Source organism: Macaca nemestrina, chromosome 3 (assembly GCF_043159975.1).
Source record: "Macaca nemestrina isolate mMacNem1 chromosome 3, mMacNem.hap1, whole genome shotgun sequence".
Classification (NCBI taxonomy): Eukaryota; Metazoa; Chordata; class Mammalia; order Primates; family Cercopithecidae; genus Macaca; species Macaca nemestrina.
The window spans coordinates 119,205,819-119,230,079 of NC_092127.1; the positions used below are offsets into that span (position 1 = coordinate 119,205,819).

General features: G+C 40.7%; 1 protein-coding gene across 3 annotated transcripts in view; it reads left to right on the plus strand.

Annotated features, from left to right (window-relative positions):
* Positions 1 to 24,261, plus strand: part of CRACD (capping protein inhibiting regulator of actin dynamics) — a 280,222-nt gene that overhangs the window by 158,523 nt on the left and 97,438 nt on the right. The window contains exon 1 of one of the 3 annotated variants that reach the window (XM_071093396.1): positions 9,310 to 9,565. The exons of the other annotated variants lie outside the window; for them this stretch is intronic. The gene's annotated coding sequence lies outside the window, so the exon portion shown is untranslated. Of the gene's footprint in view, positions 1 to 9,309; positions 9,566 to 24,261 lie in introns of those variants that run through there. 3 annotated transcript variants of the gene reach the window in all.

Here is a 24,261-nt window from a genome sequence, read left to right on the forward strand (position 1 = left end):
CCACGAGTACACACACGAGACCCCTTTTTCAGGTCTATTCATAGAGGCTAAGCAAGGAAAAAATTGAGAGATAAGAATTCTCATGATAGCAGAGAAGTCTTTTGTTCTTACATTTTTAAAACCTTTTTTCTCATGTATGTATATGTGCTTCTTTTCTTTTTTCTTTTTTTTTTTTTTTTTTTTTTTTTTGAGATAGGGTCTTGCTCTGTCACCCAGACTGGAGTGCAATGACACTGTCTTGGCTCACTGCTGCCTTGACCTCCTGGGCTCAAGTGATCCTCCTGCCTCAGTCTTCCAAGTCACTGGGACTGCAGGCACACCATGCCTGGTTAATTATTATTATTATTATTTTTTTTTGTAGAGATGAGGGTCTCATTATGTTACCCAGGCTAGTCTCTTGGCCTCAAGCAATACTCCTGCCTCAGCCTCCCAAAGTGCTGGAATTACAGATGTGATCTCTCATGCTGGCTCTAGAGAAGTTTTGATTCATGATCTTCAGAAGAAGCTGTTCATGTCTGGGATGCCGTCTGCTTCTGGGGAGAAGCTTCCCTGGTTAGCTTCACCTTAAGGTCTCCAAAGGACATACAATTCCAAGAGTCTGGATGGGCCCTTCTGAGCTGTGAGATTATAAACCCATGGTTCAAGGTCCTGAAGTTTTGCTACAGTGTGAGTAGCAAGGGCAGTCTTTCTCTGATGATATTCTCAGAAGACCCAATCTCCAGGTTCTAGATTGTGAAGGGATTGATTGTTCTCAGTCAGTGCACCATGAAAAGCTTTCTTTACCTGGTGAAAATACATTTTGACATATGCATTAAAGCATTCCAGCATTTAGTTTTATCAGAGTTCAGCAGCAGAAGGTACAGGAGGTTCTATTATTAGGTACACAGGCCTTCTACACATATCAGAATTTTAGGAATCTCATATAGTTTTACAACATATGTTAACAACATATTCACTAAAATACACCTTAAAGAAGGTTAAACATCATTTATTATTTGGCAGTGCTTCCCATATGATTTAACATATCAATCCCATTAGCTCTCTTATGGAGGCTTCAGGGGCTCTCTGTAGTATTCCAAAATTCGAGGTCAAAAGAGACTTAATTTTGAAGTTGAAATTTGATTTTGGGAAGCCTGTCAAATATAAAAGGTTTCAAACACTTGATCAAAATAGGGTCACAGGTCATCATAAAATAGTAGTTATTTATTTAGGTAAAGTGATAATGAAAAGATTTTCAAAAGCAAAAACATTTACTCTGTGATAGGGGAGACTCAGTTTTCCAAACAATCTAAAGACCTGAGAAAGACAGCTTGAGGCAGAATCTGTCTCTCTCCTCTTTTTTATTTTTTGCCGTTTACTCAAAAGGTAAACAAAAATATCCTGCTGTCACTAATAACACTCTAAGAAATTTTTGTTCAAAAGAGAAAACCAAATTTTACTTTTGTATTAGTGTATTATCAATAAAGCTAATTTTAATAAAACCTTATAAACAGACTCATTCAATCTCAGTCAGCTTTTGACTGCACCAGAATCCCATAACCCTTTTATAATGTCGTACAATTAAAATTTTTTTCAATCTTTTATATTTTAATTTTATCTACATTCCTTTTATTCCTTCAGTTTGAAACAACCTTTAAATAATTTAAGTAACCTTTAACTAACTTCAAACTGGACAGACTTCAAACTAGACAACTCTAGTAACTTCATCTAGACAAAAATTTTCTAACAAACATACATTTTATGCCTTTATAACTTCCATCATCAAAAGCATATCTTGCTTTTATATACTATACACAATTGTTTTTCTTACATCTAGTCTTTTTAATTACATATATTAACTACATGAACTATTTAACCCTAGTTTTTAGTGAAATCCCTAGGAAGTAATTTTGAACTGTTTTATATCAGTATTTGTAGATAAAAATTATTAAATTACTCTATAATTTTTTAGAAAGATGTGTCTTCCCATATTTTATTAACAGATGTAAATATATTTAGCTTCTCTATACCATACAAAAATAAGATGCCAAACTATATAAACTTAAACTTAGGTTTAATAATTAATGTTTTAATATTTTAACTTACAAATGACTCCAATTTTATGATAATGATTTAACATAACATCACTTAAAGATTTAAAATTACTGAAAACCATTTTGAAAGTAGGACACAGATACCCTCCCTAATGTTTTTTCCAAGTCCTCCTGAGTCACAGGTAGCCACCCAGCATCCAAAATGGCCATGAAGGGCAGGGCTTCTCTGAGTCCTGAATTTATATAACAGGAGGAGAGCTCAGGACAGAAGACAGAGCTGTGAGGTTGATGCCCTGGAGGATCCAACCCCTCTCAGAATAGCTGGGGCCAAAGGTCAGGCAGGAAGAAGGGGCCACAAAGGGCTTGACTCTGACTTATAGCTGCTGGGTGAGGCATGAGAACGTGTTTCCAGACTTCACCATGGCTACCTATGCAGAACCCTCAATTCAGAGACTCAAAACTAGAAATGCAAGATTACAGTCAAATCAAACAAGTATAAAATTACGTTTAACTGATAATTTTGAAACCATTCCTATTTTTTAAAATACCTTAACCTTTATTTTAGGTTCAGGGATATATGTGCAGATTTGTTATATAGGTAAACTCATGACTTGGGGGATTGGTGTACACATCCATTCCTGTTTTAGCAACAATTTAAAAACTAGCTACATTTACCACATATAATCACATGTGCATAACACATATAGCCATAACAGAAACATAGGCAGAAGCAGATCTTACAGATTTGTAAAATTCTTCATTTGCCACTTTTCAAAATTTCTTCCCACTATCAATCTTTTGATTACCTCTATTATGGTTAAAACAATTGTTAGGGAGGCAACTCTAAATTTGCAGTTTTAAAGAGAAGACACAGGCAAAACAAGGTAAAAGTTTACATCTCAAAGCACAGAACTTAGATTTAAACAAAGGCAAAGTTTGTTAGGTAAACATTAATCCATTGTCTTCCCCATAATTAAAGTTCCTAGTAGTTTAGGTTCAGAGACAGAGATACCCTTACAAATGAAGATTTCCTTTATAGATGTAAATGTATTTTACAAAAGGATTTGAAGATTGCCAGTTAGATGAGATAAAAGTGTATTTGAGTTCTAAAGGTGGTCTCTTTAACTTAGCTGTAATTACTGAGTTTAGGGTGGTGCCCGTTCAGGAATAGGGCAAAGGAAGAATTCTCCATGCCTGGTCTCTGCATGTATAGATCTGAAAAAGAAGCAAGCTCACTTTACCTAAGGCCTACCTTTTATAAATACTTTATCTAGGATAAAGCGTTTTATTTGCCTTTTTTGAAGAGTCTTTAAAACGTTAAAAATATTGAAATCTTTTTAGATGCTTCTGCATATCAATAGGCATCCCTAGATGAGACTAATTTGGAAGCCCTCATTTTCAAATGCGTTTCTTCAAGTTCAGTGTTGTACATTTGTAACATTCCATTGTAATTTTAAATGACCTTTAGTAAGATTTTGCCATTTCTAAAGCAATTACTGTTTCCAGGGCCTACTATAATACTTATGTCAGAGGCATTTGAACCAGAGCAACTTCATCTTGAATAGGGGCTGATTAAAATGAGGCTGAGACTGAAAGAGGATTTTTCCCAGTCACTTTGCAAGTTGGGGACCTCTGGCCAGCAATGCCCCTGCCTGGGCCTAGCTTGGCCATACTGCCTCCTGCAGGAGGAGGCCTGCCCACTCAGCCTGCCCAGGTCGTGCCTGGCTTGCGTACCAGCTCAGCCCATGGCTGTTCCAGGTGTGCCTGAGCCCACCTTTGTTATAGCCTGTACCCACCTTTGGCAGTTCCTGAGTTCTTGTCCCACGTCTAAGAAGAACGAGTATATGCTGACAATTGAAGAGTGAGGAAGGCAGAAAAGAATTTTATTGAGCAAGGAAACAGCTCTCAGTGGAGAGGGGATGTGCTGGGGTCAGCCACCCACGGTTGGGTGGTTTCTCCCCCAGCGCGGCTGAGTCTGGGGCTTTTATGGGCTCAGAATTGGTGAGTGTGTGCCAATTGGTTTGTGAGTATGCAAAAAAGGTTAAAACAAAGGCACAACTAAACATGGGCATGACAGTATAAAACACCAATTAGGGAAGGATAGGTATATGTAAAACAGGGGAAGGATGGGGATTAATTAGAGGAAAGTGTGCCAAATGGGAAGACAGGCTGTCAGTCTGGTCCATGGATGTGACTTGTAGCTTGGCTTTCAGGCTTTAAACTGTTTTGGCCTGGAGGTGGGGTATCACTGGGGACCTGCCCCAATCTGCCTAGGTATTTGAATGCCTCCTGCCACTATCAAGACCTGCTGAGCTGTATCCCCAGGAGGCTAGGCATTTTTAGTTGCAGGCTGAGCTAGGAGGTTGGCACAAGATACAGGTCACAAAGACCCTGCTGATGAAACGGGATACAGTAAAGAAGCCAGACAAAACCTGCCAGAACCAAGATGACGATGAGAATGACTTCTGGTCACCCTCACTGCTCATTATATGCTAATTATAATACATTAGTATGCTAAAAGACACTCCCACTGGCACCATTATAGTTTACAAATGCAGTAACAACATCTGGAAGTTACCTTATATAGTCTAAAACAGGGAGGAGCCTGCAGCTCCAGGAATTTCCCATCCCTTTCTTGGAAAACACATGAATACCCATTGGTTAGCATATAATCAAGAAAAAAACATAAAAATAGCCAACCAGCAGCCGTTGGGGCTGTTCTGTTTATGAAGTAGCCATTCAGTTACTCCTTTACTTTCTTTTTTCTTTTTTTTTTCTTTTTTTTGAGACGGAGTCTCGCTCTGTCGCCCAGGCTGGAGTGCAGTGGCCGGATCTCAGCTCACTGCAAGCTTCGCCTCCTGGGTTTACGCCATTCTCCTGCCTCAGCCTCCCGAGTAGCTGGGAGTACAGGCGCCCGCCACCTCGCCCGGCTAGTTTTTTTTTGTATTTTTTAGTAGAGACAGGGTTTCACCATGTTAGCCAGGATGGTCTCGATCTCCTGAGCTCGTGATCCGCCCGTCTCGGCCTCCCAAAGTGCTGGGATTACAGGCTTGAGCCACCACGCCCGGCCTACTTTCTTAATAAACTTACTTACACTTTACTCTGTGGACATGCCCTGAGTTCGTTCTTGTGCAAGAGGCAAGCACCCTTTCTTGGGGTCTGTATCAGGACCCCTTTCCAGTAACACTTCCACATGTAAATGTTGGCATAGCTGGACAGTGGAGTAGTTAATTCTTTTGAAACTAAGGATCTCATTTTTACCTCGAATCTTGGCTTGGGCTCTCATATCCCCTTGATCAACTTAGCCAATGATTTTTCCCTACCAAAGTACGCACAAAAAAAGAAACAAAGCAGGGAGAACACAAAAATACCTGCAAATTTCCAAAGCCTAAGTTTGCCACCCCTGCAATATTGCCATTTACTACCAGTTTCTGACCCAGTCAGATATCTAAGGCCTCTAAATGGATCCAAGCCAGTTAGTTATTGGATCCATTCTGATCCTGGACCCAGCCCAGTTTCTGTCATCACTTCCAAATCCAGTTTGCATCAGAAATTTGCTCAAACAAACTCAGAGAACTCATAACACAAATCTGTGGAGCTTTGGAATCCAAGAGAGAACTTACCATGGCCCTCAGTTGCTGAACGAAAGCAGTGGACACAATGGGCCTAGCAGGTAAAATCTCTTGGTCATTCAGTACTCGTGGAGGTCTCTGTAAGCTCTACTTTGGATCTCACTTCAGATACCATCTGTTAAAAGACAAACCTTAGACAAAGTAAAGAGTTTAATTCAGACCAGGCGCAGTGGGTCACACCTATAATCCCAGCACTTTGGGAGGCCGAAGCAGGTGGATCACCTGAGGTTAGGGGTTTGAGACCAGCCTGACCAACATGGAGAAACCCCATCGTTACTAAAAATACAAAATTAGCCAGGCATGGTGGCGTATGCCTGTAATCCCAGCTATTCAGGAGGCTGAGGCAGGAGAATCACTTGAACCCAGGAGGCAGAGGTTGCAGTGAGCCAAGATCGCGCCATTGCACTCCAGCCTGGGCAACAAGAGTGAAACTCCATCTCAAAAATAAAATGAAATAAAATAAGTTTAATTGAGCAAAGAATGAGTCATGAATCAGGGATCACCTCTACTTCACCAGCCCATACACCCCCAATCCCCAGGCCAGAGTACATGCAGAGAGACTCCAGTACAGCCACATTTTGGAAGATTTATGGACAGAAAAAGGAAAGTGACATCAGTAAATGGAAGTGAGGTGTGGAAACAGCTGGATTGGTTACACAGTTCGGTGTTTGCCTTATTTCTGGATTGGTTACAGTTTGGCATTTGCCTTATTTGAACACAGTTTGAACAGTTGGTCACCTTTGATTGGCCAATACTTGGTGATTAGCACAAGAGTAGGTTATGCTCTGTTTACATATATAGTTGGGTTACAGTTTACTATGGGGAAACCTTTTGGCTGAACTTAAAATATGTAAAGATAGCTTTAGGCTAAACCTAGTTTAACAGCTGAATGACCAACTGAAATAAATTTTTAGGAAAATATCCAGTAAACCTGAAGATAATAAGAAAGCTGAATAGTCACATTCAGGGTAGAAAGTATGAGAAACAGATTGGTAAGACTCAGGTAATTTTCTCCTTGCTGTGAATTTCTTGTCTTAGTCCATTCAGCTGTTTTAACAAAATACCACCCTGGGTGGTTTATAAACAACAGAAACTGATTTCTCACAGTTCTAAAGGCTGGAAAATCCAAGACGAGGCACTGTCCGATTTGGTGTCTGGTGAGGGCCTGCTTCCTTGTAGACGGCTGACTTCTCACTGTCAGTCCACATCATGAAAGGGGTGAGGGGTTTCTCTCAGATTTTTTTTGTAATTAAAAAAAAAATAGCAGGCTGGGCGCGGTGGCTCAAGCCTGTAATCCCAGCACTTTGGGAGGCCGAGACGGGCGGATCACGAGGTCAGGAGATCGAGACCATCCTGGCGAACACGGTGAAACCCGGTCTCTACTAAAAAATACAAAAAACTAGCCGGGCGAGGCGGCGGGCACCTGTAGTCCCAGCTACTCGGGAGGCTGAGGCAGGAGAATGGCATAAACCCGGGGGGCGGAGCTTGCAGTGAGCTGAGAACCGGCCACTGCACTCCAGCCCGGGCGACAGAGCCAGACTCCGTCTCAAAAAAAAAAAAAAAAAATAGCAAACCTGCACATGTATTTTTTTATTTAAAAAATATAGGCCGGGCATGGTGGCTCACACCTGTAATCCCAGCACTTTGGGAGGCCGAGGTGGGCAGATCATGAGGTCAGGAGATCGACACCATCTTGGCCAACATGATGAAAATCCATCTCCACTAAAAATGCAAAAATTAGCTGGGCATGGCAGCACTTGCCTGTAGTCCCAGCCACTCGGGAGACTGAGGCAGGAGAATTGCTGGAACCCAGGAGGCAGAGGTTGCAGTGAGCCGATATCGTGCCACTTCACTCCAACCTGGAGACACAGACTCTCTCTCTCTCTCTCTCCCCCCCCATTTCTCCCTCTCTCTCTCTCTCTGTGTGTGTGTGTGTGTGTGTGTGTGTGTATAAAACAGGTTTTTTTTAAGCACAGTGGCTCACGCCTATAATCCCAGCACTTTGGGAGGCTGAAGTAGGCAAATCATAAGGTCAGGAGTTCAAGACCAGTCTGACCAACTTAGTGAAACCCTGTCTCTACTAAAAACACGAAAAATTAGTTGGGTGTGGTGGCGTGCACCTATAATCCTGGCTGCTCGGGAGGCTGAGGCAGGAGAATCATGTGAACCTGCGAGGCAGAGGTTGCAGTGAGCTGAGATTGCACCATTGTGCTCCAGCCCGGGCAACAGTGCGAGACTCCGTCTCAAAGAGAAAAAAAAAAAAGAGACAGTGTACTGCTCTTTCACCCAGGCTGGAGTGCAGTGGCACAGTCATAGCTTACTCTAACTTCAAACTCCTGGGCTCAAGCATTCTTCCCACCTCAGCCTCCCAAGTAGCTAGGACCACAAGCACATACCACCACACTCAGCTAATTTTTTTAATTTTTAAAATTTTTTGTAGAGATGGGGTCTTACTATGTTGCCCAGGCTGGTCTTGAACTCCTGAGCTCAAGTGATCCTCTCACCTCAGCCTTCCAAAGCACTGGAGTCACCGTGCCTGGCTCATATGTCTTTATAAGGACACTAATCCCATTCATGAGAGCACTGCCCTAATGACCTAGTCATTTCCTGGAGGCCCCACCTCCTAATACCATCACTTTGGCGGTTAGAATTTCAGCATATTGGCTGGGTGCGGTGGCTCACACCTGTAATTCCAGCACTTTGGGAGGCCAAGACGGGCACATCATGAGGTCAGGAGATCGAGACCATCCTGGCTAACATGGTGAAACCCCGTCTCTACTAAAAATACAAAAAAAGTTAGCCGGGCGTGGTGGTGGGTGCCTGCAGTCCCAGCTACTCAGGAGGCTGAGGCAGGAGAGTGGCGTGAACCTGGGAGGTGGAGCTTGCAGTGAGCGGAGATCACGCCACTGCACTCCAGCCTGGGCGACAGAGCGAGACTCCCTCTCAAAAAAAGAAAAAAAAAAAAAAAAAGAATTTCAGTATATTAATCCTGGGGCAACATAAATATTTAGTCCATTGCACTTGTGCATATGATCGAATTGGCATATGATGATTGAATTGGCAGTTTATCAGAATGCATATTTACTGCCTTGTTTTACTTTATTTGTATCTTGTCTCTTCAACTGGACTATGAGCTCTTGAGAAACGAATCTAAGTCTGTCACCTGTTTATGCCCTTGACAGTCTCTAGCACAATGTCACACATAGAGACAGCACAATAGATATTTGTTGATTGCCTGATTGAAACCATGGATGGTGATCTAGTTAGTTTTTTTTTTTGTTTTTTTTTTTTTTTAAATTCAAAATTTTGCTCACTGAATAGTATTACTATCCTCAATTTATCTTTTGGATGCTGAGGTTGAAGGTGACTAAGAGAATTATGCCATTCTTCCGGTTGTTCTAAATGCATTATTGATTAGTAACAGAATTGACTAGCATAAATGGCAGTTGGGGATTTTCTTCCTCTCTTTTATCTTGTGTCATTTTAGCCGAAACTGAAGGATGATTTCCAAGCCTCCTAAAAGAACTGCATGATAAATAACTGCAGGGTAAATTAATATGCTCTTAATAGATGAGAGCAAAACAAGGGACCAGGTCTGGCTGTCCTGATTTTGCTTTTCTTGTTCAGCCCACTGGTGGGAGTAGCCCTTGCTCTTGGTTCAGGTCCCAGCTCCTCCCTTGCTTGTCTGTAGCTGTGGGTGAGTCATGGCAACCTTGTTGGCCCTCCCTTTTCCAATTGTAAAAGAGAAATGCATTGCCACCAGATGATGTCTTAAAGCGCCTCCAACTTCTGGAATGGGAGACCCTCTGGAAACACAAAGCTGTGTGGTTGCAGGAAATGGGCTCTTTGCATGATAACTAACTCGTCTTCCTCTCTCCCCCAACCAGATTTCCTGCTGAGGTAAGTAATGTGGAGTGGGTTTTTTGTTCTTTTTCTTCAGCCTTCTGTTCCTTTTGTGTATGTCTGGCCTTGTAAATGTGGTGAATAAATGCTATAATTATAACCCTTTTTGACAGCTCTGTAATTTAATTGTAATTCATTCTGAGCATCTATTTAAGACAATGTTGTGTATTGAAGATACAGCTGTTCCAGTCTCATCTGCTAAACTGACAGGCATCGGTTGGAATCATAGTCCCAGTAACTGTAGGAACTTCCGATCTATTCAAGACCAAATAGAGGCTTACACTCTCTGTGTGTGGGGGGGGGTGTGTGTGTGTGTATCTGTGTGTGAGTGTGAAAGACTATGTTCCATATCCTAGTTTGGCAAAAGTGGTAATGTAGTATTTGGAGAGAAGCGGCATTTAAAATTGGCCTTTGCAGAAATATGAAAATTATTCTGAAGTAGAAAATCTCTCAGGTTTACTTTTTACAGAAAGCTAAGCTGTATATTTTTATTAACATTCAGAGGGGTCCCTCTGTAAACCTGGAATTGATTCCTGGTAGCACTGGCTGGGGGTCATTCTCATCAGATGTCTGAGTTTCCTAGGGACGCCACCCTAACAAAATACCACAAACTAGGTGGCTTGAACAACAGACTTATTGATTGCGTAAACCAAGAAGTATCTGAGACAAGTCTCAATCAATTTAGAAGTTTGTTTTGCCAAGGTTAAGGACATACTCATGACACAACCTCAGAAGGTCCTAACAACATTTGCCCAAGGTGGTTGGGCTTCAGCTTGGTTTTATACATTTTAGAAAGACATAAGATATCAATTAATACATGTAAGATGTACATTGGTTCAGTCCAGAAAGGGGGAGGTGGGGTGGGAGAGGGGAGGGCTTCCAGGTCCTAGGTGGATTGAAAGATTTTCTGGTTGGCAGCTGGTTGAAAGAGTTTATTTAAAGACCTGGAATCAATAGAAGGGAGTGTCTGGGTTAAGATAAGAGGTTGTGGAGACCAAAGTTCTTATTATGCAGATGGAGCCTCCAGGTAGCAGGCTTCAGAGAGAATAGATTGTAAATGTTTCTTATCAGACTTAAAGGGTCCCTTCTGTCAGTATTAAGGTCTCTGTTTTAATGTTAATGCTGGTAAGCTGTGCCTGAATTGCAAAGGGAGGAAGGTATAAATAATGAGGCATATTTGACCACCACTTCCTATAGCGGCCTGAATTGGTTTTTCAGATTAACTTTGGAATGCCCTCGGCCAAGAGGAAGGGTTCATTCAGTTGGTTGTGGGAACTTAGCATTTTGTTTCTGTTTTACAATCGTGTCACAGTTATGGAGGCTAGAAATCCAAAACCAAAGTGTTGGCAGGGTTGGCTCCTTCTGAGGGCTGTGAGGGAGAATCTTCTTCCTGCCTCTGTCCTGGCTTCTGGTAGCCTCAGGTGTTCCTCGGCTTGTACATGATGTTGCCCTTGTGTCTTTATGTTATCTTTCTCTAGGTGTGTCTTTGTCTCTAAATTTCCCCTTTCTGCAAGGACATCAGCCTTATTGGATTAGGGCCACCCTAATGACCCCATTTTAACTTGATTACTTCTGTAAAGACACTGTCTCTAAATAATGTTACATTCTGAGATAGCAGGGGTGAGGACTTCAAGATATCTTTTGGGGGGGACACAATTTAATCCCTAACAAATGTCTGTTTGAATATGCAGGAATTTTCTTCTTTTCTTTTTTTTTCCTTTCTTTTTTTTCAAGTAGAGACAGGGTCTCACTTGTTATCCAGGCTGGTCTCAAACTCCTGGGCTCAAGCAGTCCTCCTGCTTTGGCCTCCCCAAATATTGGCCTGCTTTCTTTCCCTCCCTTCCCCTTCCTTCCCTTCCCCTCCCTTCTCTTCCCCTCCCCTCCCTCCTTTCCTTCCCTTCTCCCCCCTTCCCCTTCCCTTCTCTTTACTTCTCCCCTCCTTCCCCTCCCCTCCCCCCTTCCCTTCCCTTCCCATCCCTCTTTTCTTTCAGCAGGCTCTCTGTCACCCAGGCTGGAGTGCAGTGGTATGATCATAGCTCACTGTAACCTCAAACTCCTGGCCTCAAGCAATTCTCTTGCTTCAGCCCCACAAAGTGTTAGAATTACAGTCATGAGCCACCATGCCCAGCCTAGAAATTTTCTTCCTATGACTGCAAATAATTTCAGTCCCAAAGGCTTTTAGATAATTTCAGGAAGAATCTCACAAGAATTCTGTATTTCATAATGATATTGTTCTTCTCATTAATTTTGGGCTATAACATAGAGAAATAAATTTACTATCTTTCTTGATATTTTGCCAAGTAGTTGCAGAGTAATGTGTTGTGCCTTTTAACCTTCATTGCCCTGAATATAGCTTCTGGAATGTGAGATGTTATGAAAGAATCTATAATGGGGCACCTCAGAACTTTCTTACTGGTAAATGAATTGAAAATGGACTCATCTAATTGAAGATGAATAACTTGCCTCTCCCCCATCCCCTAGTTCTCTTCTTACCTTACTTTTACTCCCTGTTGCAAGAGGAAGTTTGAATATAATTCAAGAAGGTGCTCCTAGTAACAGGAAAGTCCTTCATTTGAGGATTCTGGTGGGCGAGACCACAGTAGGTTATGAAACAAATTTGAGAACAATAAGATTAAGGAAATGGAATGGAGATAACTCAATGTAATAGAAATAACAGTAAAATGAATATTAGGTTTTTTTTTTTTTTTTTTTTTTTGAGACAGAGTCTTGCTCTGTCGCCCAGGCTGGAGTGCAGTGGTGTGATCTCAGCTCATTGCAACCTCTGCCTCCTGGAAAGTGATTCTCATGCCTCAGCAGCCTCCCGAGTAGCTGGAGATTACAGGTGTGTGCCACCACTCCTGACTAATTTTTATATTTTTAGTAGAGATGGGATTTTGCCATGTTGGCCGGGCTGGTCTTGAACTCCTGGCCTCAAGAGAGAACAATAAGATTGTTATTTCAGCCTCCCAAAGTGCTGTGATTACAGACGTGAGCTCCCAGGCTCCGCTGAAATCAATATTAGGAAAACATCCTGGTCAAGGTTATGGATTCAACTCATGTGATCTTGGAGAAGTATGTTCACCTTTTGTTTAGTAAGAGTTCATTGTGGGGATTGGATCACTAGGTGATTTCTCAGATACTTTCTAGCTTAAAGTTCCACGATTCCAGGGACAGTTAGATAGTCATGATTTAGGTCATTGCTTAAATGTGTGTGTTTAGTAAGAAGTTGTAAAAGGTATTGGGTAAGAGATTTGTTATAATCTGTGAAAGCATAAATGACCATTTGGTGCATTCAGGCATTTAGGCTTACAGTATAATACTGCAGGCAGATAATATGAAGAAACTAATTGGGAATATTTGATTGAAAGAAATACAAGAAAGGAAATAAGATTACATTTGATTGAAAGAGGAAAAAAAGGAATAAAATCACTCAGAAACTTATCTTTGGTACCGTAGGCAGGGCACTGGTCTGGAGGGCCAATTACACTAGCTCCTTCACTGCAGCTTTGATCAGCAACCATACCTGTATTCTTGTTACTGATCAAGTGTTTTTCTGCAGCCAAATTCTTACTTTCATCATAAACTAAAATACTCTTAAACATACAAGAAAAAAAAAATTGGACTGAAGTCCTTTGTTTTCTGGGAGATTAGCACAGGGATCTAATTAGGGGAACTTGTGATTTCCAGTCTCTGCTCTTGTAACCAACCGTTGGCTGTCCATAAATAAGCTTGTGGAACTTCACTCTGCTCACTAGGATATGAGACAGTGGGGTTTTCGTTGGTGTATGCCCACGGGTAAGTTGGTGTTCTTTGAAGGAGTCAGATGGCCTGCTGGGGCCTGCCGGAAGAAGGGTACAAGCCTCCCTGCAGCTGTTGGTGTGCTGTGTGAATAATACAAGATGCTGATTTCAAGGACCATCTGGAATGAAGGCAAACCAATAAATTCATTTTAGTAGACTGGTAAAATTGTTTTTTGCAAGCCTGGCTTTTGATATTCTTTTTGGAATTTCATTCTTTGAAGTTAGGATTATTTGGGGAAGGGGTTGGTTGACCATAAGGCATGATCTTTTATTTATTCACTACTGACTAGTACAAATAATAATATGGTACACCGTGACATGTAGTGTATTATAGGCTTAAACAAAGGACTCTGTGGGCATAGTGGATGGCAAAATTGATTAGTCCTAATAGGGGAGCACAGTCCCTGGTAGTTCTGCTTGGGACAAGTGAGGGCAGGCTTCCAAAAGGATGTATCATTTAGCTGGATCTTGAGAGATAGATAGAAAGTAGAAACTCACCAGATAGAGAAGTGAAAAGAAGTTCCAGGTAGAGGGATAATCATGGACAACGAAAGCATTTGGTGTATTCAGAATCCAGTGTCCTTGGGGTTTGTGATTTGTAGTGAGGAGTGGTAAGGCAAACCACTGGAAAGAGGGTAGGTTAGGGCTAGATTATGAAAGGTGTTGAATATTGTGCCATGCGAGGGAGTTGAACTTGATCCTGTAGTTAAGAGGGAGATACTGTAAGTTTTTAATCATGATCAGATCTGCATTTTAGAATGATCAACCCAACAGCCACATGAAGAATGGATTGGAAAGTACAAGATTGCAGTCAAGAAAATGAATTTGGAAGCTGTTGAAATACTTCACTGAAGAAAAGCAAGAACAGTATCTTTGGCGTACATATTTGTTATTAAGGGGACAAAAGAGTATAGGTTAAGATTTTCTTGTAAATGTATAAAAATATTTTGAGAAGTTCACATAAAACAGCAGTATTTTGAGGAAAAGGAAATTGGCTTGAGGAATGGGGTGGGAAGAAGAATTCATGACTAAAACCCCAAAAGCAAATGCAACAAAAACCAAAATAAATAAATGGGACCTAATTAAACTAAAAAGTTTCTGCACAGCAAAAGAAATAATCATCAGAGTAAACAGACAACCCACAGAATGGGAGAAAATGCTTGCAAACTATGCATCTAAGAAAGGACTAATATTCAGAATCTGCAAGGAACTCAAACAAATCAGCAAAAAAACAAAAAACAAAAATCAAAAAACAAAACAAAACAACTCCAAAACCCAAATAATCCCATGAAAAAGTGGGCAAATGACATGAACAGACATTTCTCAAAAGAAGATGTACAAATGGCCAAGAAATGGCCAACAAACATGTGAAAAAATGCCCGACATTACTAATTATTAGGAAAATTCAAATTAAAACCACAGTGCACCACCTATCACCTTACCCGAGCCAGAATGGCTATTATTAAAAAGTCAAAAAACAGTAGATGTTGGCATGGATGTGGTGAATACAGAACACTTTTACACTGCTGGTGGGAATGTAAATTAGTACAAACTCTATGGAAAATAGTATGGAGATTTTTTTAAAGACCTGAAAGTAGATATACCATTCAACCCAGCAATTCCACTACTGGCTACTGGCTCTCTACCCAAAGGAAAAGAAGTCATTATATCAAAATGATGCCTGCACGCATCTGTTTACTGCAGCACAGTTCACAACTGCAAAGATACGGAGCCAATCTGAGTTCCCATCAACCAATGAGTGGATAAAGAAAATGTGGTATACACATATCATAGAATACTACTCAGCCATAAAAAGGAATGAAATAAGGTCTTTTGCAGTGACTTGGCTGAAACTGGAGGCTGTTATTTTAATTGAAATAACACAGGAATGGGAAGTCAAATACTGTATGTTCTCACAAGTGGGAACTAAGCTATGGATATGCAAAGACATACAGAGTGGTATAATGCACTTTGGAGACTCTGAAGTGGGGAGGGTGGGTGGGAAGTGAAGATTAAATACTATGTCTTGGGTACAGTGTACACTCCTTGGATAAGGGGTGCACTAAAATCTCAGAATTCACCGCTATATAATTCATCCATGTAACCAGAAACCACTTGTACCCCAACAACAATTGAAATAAATATATATAGACATATAAGATAAATAAAAATAAATTTAAAAGAATTCACTTTATGCCTTTTTTAACTGTGAATTTTTTCACCTCTGGGAATGTCTTACCTGTTTAAAAATTAAATTAAAGGGCCAGGCGTGGTGGCTCATCCCTGTAATCCCAGCACTTTGGGAAGCCAAAGCTGGTGGATTACTTGAGGTCAGGAGTTCGACCTGGCCAACATGGTGAAACCCCATCTCTACTGAAAAAACACACATACACACACACACACACATAAATTAGCCGGGTATGTTGGTGGTGTGCGCCTGTAATCCTGGCTACTTGGGAGGCTGAGGCAGGAAAATCACTTGAACCTGAGAGGCTGAGGTTGTAGTGAGCCGAGATCACACCATCACACTCCAGCCTGGGCAACAGAACAAGACTCCGTCTCAAACAACAACAACAAAAAAAATTAATTAAAGAAAGAAATAAAAATTAAGAAACCAGTAAACTTTAAAAAAAAAAAAAAAAAGCTGGTCTTCACCTTATAATGACCATGGTAAAATCTCCTGAGTAGAAGTTCCTGAAGAAGCTGACAGCAGACAAGAGATAATGAGCTCCGGAACTAAGGCAGTGTGACTTTAATCTCTTTTTAGTCCAGAGGTTCATCTCTTTTTCTTTTTTCTTGGTTCTTTTCTTTTCTTTTTTTCTCCCCCCCTAATAATTTGAGTTTGTTCTCTTGAGTCTCCCACAGTCTGGGTTTTGCTAGTTGTATCCCTGTGGTATACTTTATAAATGTTCCTCTGTCCTCTTTATTTTCTATAAATTGGTGGGGATTGAAGTGCTTTCAGATTTAGATTAATTTTTCCCTTTCAAGACTATTTCATATGTGGTGTGTTCTTCCATCAGGGACAGATCATGCCTCATTTTTGTGGGTCTTCTAGTACTTTTATGGTTTCATTTTTAATATTTTAGTCTTTGTTCTACTTGAAGTCTATCCTGATGTCCGGTGTGAGTGTGGTTCCAACTTTTTCTTTTCCAGTTGGCTGTCCAGCTGTCCCAGCAACACTTATTGAATGGTCTGTCTTTCTCCACTGACTTAAGATGCCATTTTTATCATATAGTAAATTCTCAAATGTATTTGGTCTGTTTTCTGAGGCTTCGGTTCTATTCCATTGATTTATCTATTAATACAACAGTTTCACACTGTTTTGTTACTATTCTTATTATTTTTATTTGTTTAGACAGAGTCTCACTCTGTGCCCAGGCTGAAGTAGAGTGATGCAATCTCAGCTTACTGCATCCTCGAACTTACGGGCTCAAGTGATTCTGCCACCTCAGCCTTCCAAGTAGCTGGGACTACAGGCACTTGCCACCAGGCCTGGCTAATGTTTTAATTTTTTGTGGAGACAGGGTCTTGCTATGTTGCCCAAGCTGGTTTTGAATTCCTGGCCTCAAGCAGTCCTCTGTCCTTGGTTTCCTAGCGTTGGGATTATAGATGTGAGCCACCATGCCTGGCCTGTTTTAATTGTTGAAGTCTGTAAAATATCTTAATATTTGACAGAGCTAGTTTCTTTTTATTACTCTCTTTTTTTTTCAGAGCTTTCCTCACTATTCTTTTTTATAGGAATTGCATTTGACTTCTAGGTTAAGAAGAATGACATCTTTGTGATGTCAGTTTTTCCTATCTGAGGCCACACTATGCTTTTCCATTTGGTCACTTGTCTGTTCTTTAAAAATGACTTGAAATTTTGTTCATGTATCTCCTTCACATTTCTATTAAGTTTAGGTCTAGGTCTTTTATTGTGTTGGCTCCTATACTTGAGGTCTTTTCGTCTGTTGTATCTTCTGTTTGTTATTTATGGAAGCCATTGCTTCACATTCATCAGACTTTCTAAATTTTCCTGTGTTTTAATAGTTTTTCAGGTAATTTTCTTGAGTTTTTCATCATATCATCTGTACATAGTGATGGTTTAATCGAGTTATTTAGGAAAATGCAAATTAAAGCCACAGGGAGATACCTACCACCTTACCCCAGCCAGAATGGCTATTTTTAAAAAGTAAAAAAAAAAAAAAAATAGATGTTGGCATGGATGTGGTGAAAAGGGAATGCTTATACACAACTGGTGGGAATGTAAATTAGTACAACCTCTATGTTATATAGTCTTATACTGACCTAATTTCTTTCTGTTACTTTGGCTTAACCATATATGTACTTAATCCTGCTTCAAACATGTTTTTTCTTCAGTTGCTAGCTCTAGTTTACCACATAGTGTCTTTTGGCTTAAAGGCAGCTCTTCCAGTGTGAGACTGCTCCTGGAAGCAGGTGACCTCACTGTCTCCTTTACCCTGAAGCTGGGAGCCAACTGTCCTCAATTGGTAAAAGATCTGGAGAGGGTTGAGTGTCAGAGGATAAAGCCTTAGGCCATGTGCCCTTCATTGTCTACCTTAAGTCTTCACTCTTTGGTCTCCACACACTTATTCTTGCAAGGAGATTAGCTCTTCATTTGTGATTTTCTCTCAACATGGTTATTTATTTATTATTATTATTAATTTGAGATGGTGTCTTGCTCTCTCGCCCAGGCTAGAGTACAGTGGCACGATCTTGACTTACTGCAACAACCTCTGCCTCCCGGGTTCAAGCGATTCTCCTGCCTCACCCTCCCAGAGTAGCTGGGATTACAGCACATACCACCACATCTGGCTAATTTTTTTGTAGTTTTAGTAGAGACAGGGTTTCACCATGTTGGCCAGGCTAGTCTCAAACTCCTGACCTCAGATGATCAACCCACCTAGGCCTCCCAAAGTGCTGGGATTACAGGCGTGAGCCACCATGCCAGCCTCAACATGGTTATTTTTGAATAAAGACATTTTGATTCAATATTCCTCTTCTATGTCTTTCTCATCTTGATCTTTATCTTTTCTCTTTCCTTCATCTCTTCTGCCTCCCTGAACCTGTTTCTTCTTATCTGCCTTCCATTTATTTCTCTCATCTTCTATTTCTCTTCCATATTTCTCTTTCCCCAAGTACCCCTTATTCTTTGTATTATATTTGATTTTGAGTCTTAGGGGTGCCTAAAGTCTTACTATAAAGGGAAAAAATCATACACCTTGATTTACAATACTTGATTAGGTAGAAATATTTAGGACTTCCCTTTCGTTCATCATTGTGAAAGTGAGACAGGAATGACCAGTTAGTGAAGCAGGATTATCATGCCCAGTCTATCTAATGTCTTCCTGGGCCTTTAGGAAGTAATTCAAGATCATAACATTAGCTGTGAAATAATTTTTGGGATATTACTGTATAATACAAGGAAGTCTCCATTTTTAGGTAGAACCCACTCTTGGAAGTCACATCTTCAAGCTGTTGCTGTAAGGCAGAATCCTGAATTTGCTTTCCATCCTGCTCTTCAACTTTCTCCTTGTCCATTTAGATATTATTCAGTGTCACCGGAAAATACAATGAATGTGTGAATGGAACCCTGAAAGTGAAATATTGGGCCTGAATGAGCATAACAGCAAAATGTGAAGTTGTAAGAAGTGGGGCCTTCTTATCCACATATGGTCACATCGGATTTTCTACCAAGGTTGGAGTCATGTTCCTTAAGGGCAGAAATCATGCCTTAATCATCATTGAATGTAGGACTCTGACTATCCCAGAGGAGGCACATTATAAATATTTGACGATTTGGTGAACTAAACTAGACCAAACCATCCCATTAGATGGGCACATTGTTTGAGATCTAGGAATTGTGTTGTGAGATTGGTGGTTGATATAGATCACCTTTCAGTCCTGGTATATTCCATTGCATATCAGCTGCTGAGAATGAGAGAGGAGAAACGCAGATACAAGAGCGATGAAATGAGTTTTCCTGGCCCTTTTGTGTTGGCTCAATTAACCTCCATTCCTTAGGGACTCCGGAGGTCTATAGTGCAGTAAATTTCATTATGATGAGTCTGAGTTAACAAAAAAGGGTAAAATTTTGTTCTGTATGCTCTGTTGCTAAGAGAAAATTTGAGAAATCCATTTAAGATAGTGCTGTAGTTTTGATGTTTGTCCCCCAAACCTCATGTTGAAATTTGATCTCCAGTGTTGGACGTGGGGCCTAATGGGAGGTGTTTGGGACATGGTAGGGGATGAATCCCTCATGAATAGGTGAATGCCCTCCCTGTGGGGCAAGGAAAGGTGAGTGAGTTCTCTATTTGTTCCCAGGAGCTGGTTGTTAAAAAGAGCCTGGCACCTGCCTTCCTTCCCTCTTTCTTTTCCTCTCCTTCACACCTCTCTCTCTCTGTGTCTCTTTCTCTGTGTGTGTGTGTGTCTTTCTCTCTCTCTCTCTCTCTTTCTTTCTCTCGTTCTCTCTCTCCCTTCCTTCCTCCCTCTGGCTTCTTCTCGTTTGCCATGTGATCACTACACTTACCAGCGTCCCTTTGCCTTACACCCTAAGTGGAAGTAGCCCTACCCCTCACTGGAAGTCAAGCAGATACTGGCACCATACTTCTTATACAGCCTGCAGACGTGGGAGCCAAATAAAGCGCCTTTCTTTATCAATTACTCAACCTTGGATGTTCCTTGATAGCAACACAAATGGACTAAAACAGGATTCCAATAAAAGTGGTCATTATAATGTGAGAGATATACTTTTGTTAACTCAAAATCTGCTACTTCCTGTGGTCAGATAAGCAAATTGTTGCTGTAAATAGTGTGACTATTATATAAGGAACTCATTTTCTTTTTCTGCTCGTAACATTTCTTCTGAACATGAGCATTAGGGAATAATCATAGCCAGACACAGTACAAAAGTGCTAGAAAATTTCAGGCCTGAGACGCAAGAGTGGGTAAAAGAATCTCAACTTCACTGGTAGATACACTAAGTTAGAGTGGTTAAGTGATAAAGTCATACAACAACACATCATTAATAACAGAAGGAAACTTCCTGGTCTTTCTGAATCTACTGACAGCTTCTGGGTCTCCGTTGCTAAAAATTGCTTTATGATCCCCTTATAAAAGGCAGAACTAGATTTTAGAGCAGAGATCGGCCAACTTTTGCAAAGGGCCAGATAGTAAATATTTTAGGCTTTGCGGGCCACGTAGACTGGCTGCAACTGTTCAACTCCATCTTAACAGTGCACAAATAGCCACAGGCAGGGCTTAAACAAATGGGTATTCCAATAAAACTTTATTTAAAACAACAAATATGGGCCACACTTTGATTTAGAGAATCACCTGGGTTTTTTAAATGAGTGCTGTTTCTCATGATCAGCAAGAAGTGTGTTATATCTCGCAATACAAACTGCCTTACAGGATGTAACTGTGTCCTAGGACACAATCCACCAGTGGTCTGCCTGGTCGTATTCTCCTTTTTTTTTTCTTTCCCTCTCCCTGCCTTTTAGGAACCACTTACCCTCTACCTGTAGTTTAGACCTGGCTCAGTATTGAAGCTAATTCTTTACAAAGCGGGATATATGTAAGGAGCATCAGGTCAGCCATGCTGCGTGGTCTCCTTTTGGTGTATACCCAATTTCAGGTCCTAGGCCCCTACCCTTTCCCTACCTTGGAGCCTTCCTGGTACCCCTGTTACTCCAAGACTGAAATTCTGCCTCTCCCCCTAACCCCAGTCATTTCAGGGACCGTGTCCTCATATGATGCTAGGCAATGTACAGAAACAAAAATTTCCCTGACTTTTGTTACTGTGTACTTAATCTGTACTGGACAATGGTATTTGTTCATGGATAAAAGGATATTATAACACTCTCTACAAAAAAAAAATTTGGTCTTCTAACAGAAACAAGACTTCAGTACATTAAACTTAACAACTGTGATTTACTGTAAATTATATTGAGTATAATTAAATGTTAAAATATATAATTCAGGCATTAATTGCCTAGGTAGAAGATTATATCTACCAGACACATGTGCTAAGCCTTGAAGGCTATACAGAATTTGCCTAGGTAGGCCAGAATGGTAGCTCATGCCTGTAATCCCATAATCTCAGTAGTTTGGGAGGCCAAGGTGGGAGGATCGCTGGAGCCCAGGAGTTCAAGACCTGCCTGGTTAACATAACGAGACCCCATCTCTACCAAAAAAAAAAAAAAAAGAATTTGGTTATGTAGAAACCAAGAATGGAAGGCATTCCAGGTGAGGGTGTTACTGTTGTTATGAGGGAAGCAGCTAGTGTGGGTTGCAGAGAAATGGGAGAGAAGGTCAGACAGTTGAAGGCACCAGATTGAGAAGGACCTGAAAAGCCACACTGAGGTTGTGGACTTTTATCAAGAGGACAGCAGAGAACATCTCATGGTACTTTATGTAGGTTAGTGAAAAGTATGTTGTGATAGAAGAATGATGGAGTAAAACCCAGAAGTTAAAGGTTCCTGTTTCAATCCTGCCATTTATTGACTATGAGACCTCAGAGTCATCATATAAAATCCTCAAGCCTATGTATTTGACAAATGACAAGTACATAGCGCAGAGATGTGATGAGGATAAAGTGAGAAAATAGTTGTGAAAAATGTTTTGAAAGTCATACATAAGGTTTTCCACAAATGTAAGAAATTGCAGTGATACTATAACAGTGGTGATGCAGGAAAATTATGCTCGCAGGCATAAGCAAAATGAATGGTAATGGGCAAAGCTAAATAGCAGAGACAGCTTGTTTCAGTAGCACAGTGGGGTGGTTTGAATGTATGTGTTTCTCCAAAATTCATTATGTTGGAACCTAATCCCCATGGTGATGATATTAGAAGGTGGGGCCTTTGGGAGGTGGGTCTGCCCTTATGAATGGGATTTATGCCTTTTTGGCCTAGAGCTCCTTTTGCCCTTCCATCTCTTCCGCTCTGTGAGGACACCACGTTTGTCCCTTCTTTGCCCTTCTGCCATATGAGAAGGCAGCAAGAAGGCGTCATTTGTGAGGAACAGGGCTCTCGCCAGACACTGAATATTCTGGCACCTTGGTCTTAGACTTCCCAGCCTCTATGACCATAAGAAATAAATGTTTATTGTTTATAAATTACACAGTCTAAGGTATTTTGTTTTAGCAGCCTGAATGGACTAAGATACATGTGAATGAATGGAAAAGGGCCTCTACCATGCCATGTATGGATTACCAACTGAGGAATAACTCAAACACAATAAGAAATCCACAATAAAACTGTATTGAACATATATCCTGATGCTTCTTAGCTGACACAAATACCACCTCATGATCGTCATTGTAAACATCCTTTCTAAATGTACTATATGGTATCTTCTGAATAAAGGGAAGCTTGCCTTTTTGCAAACTCAGCCAGGGGTAAGGTGTATAGCAGAATGCAGGAGCTCATTTTCATCTTCATTGCTTCCATCGCTGCCCCTGCACAACTCTGTGGTTTATCACTGGATGTCTTATTACAGCTCTCCAGGACTCAGTTCCTTTATAATGATGGACAAACAACTAATGGGGTAAAACTCTGAGCAAGTATGACTGCTTAGCAATTAAGACTTTTGTTTGGAAAAAGAAAAGCATGCCTTTATGTTTGCCCCTGCACTATGGATTTTCTGCTTGTTATTTCCTTGTGTCTTTTATCTTCCCATTAAAGCATGAAAATAGTTCATGTCTCCCCCCACATGTTCACCACATTAATTGCCCCGGGCAGGAAGAACTTTCTTCAGTATAGGTCTTCTTCCTCTTTGTGGTTTTAAGTCCATTACATACCCCAGCTGCTTTACTGTTTGACATCTTAATCTTCTTATTGATTTTGGGGTACGTCCTTGGTGCCAGCTAAGCAGGTTAGGTATGGTGACTGAGGTGACCCTTAGCTCCTTTGATAAAAAGCATGCAGGGCTTTTTCTGCATGTAATGAACCATGGGTGGTGATTTGGCCCTTTCAAGTTGAAAAGCAGGTATGTATCAATTTTTCTATTAAACAGCATGTACTGAGCACTGCTGTCTGTGGTGGCCCCGGTGGGGGACACAAAGACACAGGTCATTGTCATTGTTCCTACTCAAAAAGTAGTGGTGTGTTAGAAAACACGAAATGGAGTCAGAAGGTCTAGTTATGCAGCTAACTTGCCTCATAGCCTTGCTTTAGCTTCTTTTTCTAGAAAATGAAGGGATTGAACCTGAACAATGGTTTTCAAGCAGTGTTTCTGAAAGATTCTTGGCACTTAGGACCTGTCACCGAGGGCTGAGCTTAGGCTCCTAAGGTCTTCGGAGTGCTGCAAGTCTCTCCCTTGTATATATTAGGTTTCTGTATAAAATTTCAAATAAAGGTCTTCAGAGCTGAAAGTATTTGCAAGCAGGTGGACTAAATGCATTCCAGCAGTTCTTTCAATTCTCATTTTCTGTGAGCCTACAACTACAACAAAATATAACAACATAAATAAGTTCATGCAAGGTTTTGTGACATAGAATTCAGTATCAGTTGTTCAACAAGTAGTGACTAAATTGCTTGTTGATTGGAGAATGTCATCGCTTCTGAACATCATAGCTGTCTTCAGGTAGGTACCTTATGGACTTGGACCACCATATATATGTGGAATTTAATACGGTTGGTTGTCCTGGAAAATACAGAAAAGTAAAAAACAAAACAAAAAAATGAAAAAGAAAAAGAAAAAAATGTTAACAAACACTTTACCTAAATGAATCACTCTTACACTTCTTCTGATTTATTTTCCTTCTAGGCTACGTTCTTGAACATCATGTTATTTTAACATAGTTTTGAAATACACACACACGCGCGCGCGCACACACACACACAGAGAGAGACACACGCACACACACTGAGTTTATCCTGACTTTCTGTTTAA